This window comes from Mesocricetus auratus, unplaced genomic scaffold, assembly GCF_017639785.1.
Source record: "Mesocricetus auratus isolate SY011 unplaced genomic scaffold, BCM_Maur_2.0 Super-Scaffold_100019, whole genome shotgun sequence".
Taxonomy (NCBI): Eukaryota; Metazoa; Chordata; class Mammalia; order Rodentia; family Cricetidae; genus Mesocricetus; species Mesocricetus auratus.
This window is the reverse complement of record NW_024429200.1, coordinates 22140192-22145344: the sequence shown is the minus strand read 5'-3', so window position 1 is coordinate 22145344 and position 5153 is coordinate 22140192. Positions and strand designations below refer to the sequence as shown.

The 5153-nt window shown below is 41.5% G+C and overlaps 1 long non-coding RNA gene across 1 annotated transcript; it reads right to left on the bottom strand.

Moving 5' to 3' along the window:
• Nucleotides 1-1486: 1486 nt before the first annotated feature.
• On the bottom strand, nucleotides 1487-4781 carry LOC121133035. Its single transcript, XR_005869774.1, has 3 exons — nucleotides 4740-4781; nucleotides 3499-3641; nucleotides 1487-2970 (listed from the first exon to the last, which is right to left on the bottom strand). It is a non-coding gene; the product is annotated as an uncharacterized LOC121133035 (long non-coding RNA).
• Between the last annotated feature and the right edge of the window lie 372 nt (nucleotides 4782-5153).

Genomic DNA, 5153 nt, shown 5'->3' with positions numbered 1-5153 from the left:
GCATTCTAATGTAAATAGCAATAAGATCTGAGAATCCTAGCACAAAATGAAAACTATTTCTCTCCATGGACAGCAATAGTTTCCAATTCCATAAAGCTCACATATCCTTCCAGTCATTTATCACATGAAGACCAGATGTCTAAATGAACCCTGTCTCTTTAACGAGATAAATATCTGTTTATTGAACCATAGAAAATGCAGCCACAGTGAATCCCTCCTGTCATGTTGATGCTTATTTCCATGGAGACAAAGCTTACAAAAATAGCTAATATTATATTTTGTTTATAAAGTCAACTTTATAAGTTTCCTCCCACAAAACTGCTAAGATTGCTTTTGAGAATTGTCATTTAATTTAAGAACACTTTTAAGGATGCTTGATGGGTGCAGTGTGAGGGCCTCTTGGGAACTGGGATTACAAGTTTGTGTTACCCTCTGGGCAGGCATCTGTTTCCTAAGCCAGCAGTGGCAACTGCATTTCAGCTTTTATTCAAGAAACATGTATCTCCCAGATTTATGGTCAGGTCTGGATGACTCAAACAATCCTGCCTTTGTGGGTATATGATTTTGGTCCAGCCAATTAGAGAATTTTCCAGTACTTAGTTAAGGAGTTACACTAGAGCCTTAGGGCTATTGTAGCAAGGCACCACAAGGCACCACAGCATCTCCAAAACAGATTCGCTACCTCACAGCTTTAGAGAGGTCAGAAGTCCTAAGATCAAGCTGTCAACACAGCTTTCTTTCAGAGTCTCAGAGGAAGACTGTTTTCCTCGCCTTTTCCAGTTTCTGGGAGCTTCCCATATTCCTTGGATCTAATGGTCTCCTCCTCTATCTTCAGAGTGAGCATAATAGTATCTTCCATGCTTCTCTCTGACCTGTTTTTGTTAGCACATATACTATGATCACATCCCCACTTCCTTTATTTATAACCAATCTTTCTGATTTATGATAACTTGATGACATCTGTAAAGTTTTTTTTGAGATGTAAAGTAACGTTATTTATAGGATCTGGGCATTTTCTGTCTGCCACATGTGTGATCATGAGATCTGAGATGATTCAATAATGCAGGGTCCCTAAATTCAATGGAAAATATTAGGGAGGAGGTACCCCCTTTCCCCTGAGAGCTAGCATGATAGCCCTTTTAAATTGAGAGTTGTGTGTACTTAATGTTTTCCCTTGGGAACGTCTGTCTAACGAAATGTCTACCTGTGAAAATCCAAGGGAAGGGGTACAGGGGGAGTGTCAGCATGGAAATAGGTGGATGCTCTCCCCACCTGCTTGAGTTCAGTAGAGCCAACACACCACCCTGCAAACCTGTGGCCCGAGTTTGATCCCCAGGATCATGGGAGAAGGGAAGAACCAACTCTTAAGAGTGTTCACTTATATATATTCACCCCTTCCTTCCAAGTAAAGGACTGCAAACAAAAAAAAAATCATATAAAAACTTAAGAATAAATATATCTTTTTTTAAAGGAGAAATTACAACTTCATTGAATTTTCACTTGAAAATAAATAACCATCACTAATGGGAGGTATGTTGGTTTAATGGATGACAAGGATGAGGGACTATAAACAGAGGATCCTGGCTGAGTTCCAAATCTCTGCCTCCAGCGGCTGGCTGGCCATAGAGCACAAGGATGTGGAAGTGGGCAATCACCTTATTGGCGTTAGATAAGTTTACAATTTAGATGGCTTTATTTTGAAATAAAACCGATTTACAAGAGTGTTGATAAAATGTTTACAAGAGATAATGACATCACAAAAACTAAAAGAAGGGATTCTCAAGTAGGGGCATGTGACATGAACTTTAACAAACACTGCCACAAAGGCAAGAATGACAAAGGAAAGGAAAATGCCAACCCGGGGGGTAAGCATTCCCACCATCCTCCTCTCACGGAGACTCTTTTTGATCTCTTGGGTGTGTCTTTATACTATAATACCCAGCTATGCTCTGACCATGATCCTTACCCCCTAAACATGCCAGGAAACAAACCATCTTAGAATGGGTAGGCAGTTACAGGGGGGAGGTCTCTAGAAGATTCTGAGACATAGACCATGTCTAAAACAACCCATAAAAGTGATCCAGGAGGGTAGGACAGCATGATAGATGGCACTGCATGTCTTCCATGTGCCTCTCTATTTACTGTGTGGGAAAGAGCCATTGGTTCAGTATGGCAGCATGTAGGGTTCATGCGAGTGTGTCAATAGACTTAGAATATTGCAGGTCTATAAGGACTTGAGGGTTTGGTTTTGTTTTTGTGGTGCTTCATTCTTTCAAGTCAAGCAGCTGAACATAATAACTGGGCTCAAATTCATCTCTCAATTCTAAAGCTTAGAAGAGTTTTGAGCTACTAGCAGGATGGAGTGGTGCAAAGGTGAGGTTGGATTGAAAATGCAAATATGTACAGCGGTGTGCATGCTGGGGAACTGCATGGCCAGCACAAGGCAGGCTACTACTGAAAGCTCCTCTTTACTTTCTCACCCCCACCCCGTCTTCTCTTCTCTCTCCAGCCACAGTAAAGATGGGTTGACTGGCAGAAACTGAAGAAGAAAGCATGTCTCCACTGATCCACTCTTTGGCATGTCTTAGCTACCCGAGAGGGGAGGTGAGTTGGACATAGCCACTCCTTCAGGTTGAGCTCCTTCGGTTTTCCTTGTTTCTCATGCTGACCATACTCATTTCTATTTTCTGAGGCATCTCCAAAATAATCAGCTGGGAAAACGATCAGCAACCTGCAAAATGAAATGCAGTTTTCTGGGTATTGCTTCCTTCAGAATGTGGCAGAGAACCTTTCCTGGTGGTGAAGGTAAAAGGAGACAGGTGCAATCTAGGCCGGGTTTCAGAGCTCATCTGTAGAAGAGAAGACTGAAAGAACTCCAAGGACCAGCGTGCGAGACTCGCTTCCAATCCTTCCATCCTCAGGATGACTCACTCTCCTTCTGGCACTCTCAGCTTGAGATTCAAATGTCATCTGAGGATCAAGAGAAAGGTCTAGAAGCATGTTCTCCATTTCTAATTTTGTACTCACTGATTGACCAAACTCTACCCACACTTTATGTCCCCCGCCCTGGAACTAATTTTTTGAAATAATTGGTTATTGTGCTTCTGTTCAGTAAGCCATCCACAAACATGAAAGATTTTATGTAATATAGGGAGGGGTTCATGTGTCATAGAGAACAAATGTAACACATCTTCAACTAATATTCCATAACAACTATATATTCCAGACTGCTCTCAAATTGACTGGAATCCGCCTCTCTTGGTTCTGTAATTTCTTGGGTTATAGGAAGGCATGCTCCATGAACCCAGGACCTCCTGTATGCTAGGTCAGTATTTGACAGTGCTAGAATTCCGTTTTGAAAGCTCTCACTCTGTCTCAAGTGTTTTCTCATTTAATAGAATAGTATTCACTCCAGGTAAGTTTATTTCCCATACTCTCAGCTTTATTACTTCATCCTTTGCTATTGAGAAAAACAAATGACAAGTTTAACAAACTGACCGATGATGGGCTCTATCTTCATCTGTTCCTCTTACTGGAGCAGGAAGTTCCTCTTCACTCATGAAAGCCAATGCTCACTCACCATGATCTCTACATCGCTCCTCCTTGACTTTTCCAACATTTTTAATTTGATGGTTCTTTTTCTAGCACAGAGACAGTAAGAGGGATGAAGGGAAGCCTCAAGGAACAGGAGGAGTTGGAAAAGAGGGTACTAGGACATATGTGACAGGAAAGTGGGGGGGACACTTGAGGGAGCAGTAAAAGTGGGGTCAGGATGCAGGTCCACGGGGAGACAGAGCAGTGGCAGGAGAATCAACAAAACAAAATAAGACTAAAAACACCACAAAATAAAACCTACCGCACTGTATGCTAACTAAAAAAACCGGAAGAGTAATTTCTCTCCTCATCTTCCTGACTTTAAGTAGTACTGGACAAACTAGTCATTCCCTTCTCTCCACACAGGCCTGGTCCGTCATTGTTCTTTCATGTCATCTTTGCTTTATTACTGTTCATATCTGATTCTATTCTTCAGACTCCTTGACCAGATGATTTTCATCTACTCATTCGCTAACAAAATGTACTCTATAGCGTTTAACCTGGGCCCCCTTCTCCACTTTCTTCCGAAGTAGTACCCAATCCCATGGCCATAACGACTGATGCCACTCAAATTATTTTGATCATTTTCAAGCTCTCTTTTCTGTTCTGGGCTTCTATAATAAAATATTTGTTCAATATTTCTATTTAAATGTCCCTTGAGCAATATATATAAAACACTTAATATGCCCAAACAGATTTTCCTATTATTAATTATTAGGTCTTTAGGACACATCTTGCTGTATAGGCCAGGCTGGTCTTGAATTTATGATTTTCTTTTTTTCTTTCCCTTTTTTAATTTAAATTAGAAACAAGTTTATTTTTTATATCAACCCCAGTTCCCTCTATCTCCCATTCTCCCATTTCCCCCACTGGCCCCCATCCCATCTCTCTTCTGCTTCACAGAAAGGGTGAGGCCTTCTATGTGGGATCATCAAAGTCTGTCACATCATTTGGGGCATGGTATAAGCCATCCCTCATGTGTCTGGGATGGGAGAATATCCCTCTATGTGGAATGGGCTCCTAAAGTCCATTCATACACTAGGTATAAATACTGATTCATAACCAGGGGCCCCATAGACTGCTCAGGCCTCCTAACTGACACCCACATTCAGGAGGGCTGGTTCTGTCCTATGGTGGTTTCCAACCTGTCAGTTTAAGGTCCATGAGCTCCCCCTTGCTCAGGTCAGTTGTTTCTGTGAGTTTTCCCAGCACGATCTTGACCCCTTGGCTCATCATTCCTCCCTCTCTACAACTGGATTCCAGGAATTCACCTCAGTGCTTAACTGTGGGTTTCAGCTTCCGTTTCCATCAGCAACTGGATGAAAGCTCTATGATGGCATATAATGAAGTCATCAATATCATTATCCAGGAAGGGCATTTAAAGTAGCCTCTCCACTATTACTTAGATTCTTTTTATTTTATTATTATTATTATTATTATTATTATTATTATTATTATTATTATTTGGTTTTTACGAGACAGGGGTTCTCTGTTTTGTTTTGGAGGCTATCGGTCCAGCCCGGCCTCGAACTCACAGAGATCCGCCTGCCTCTGCCTCC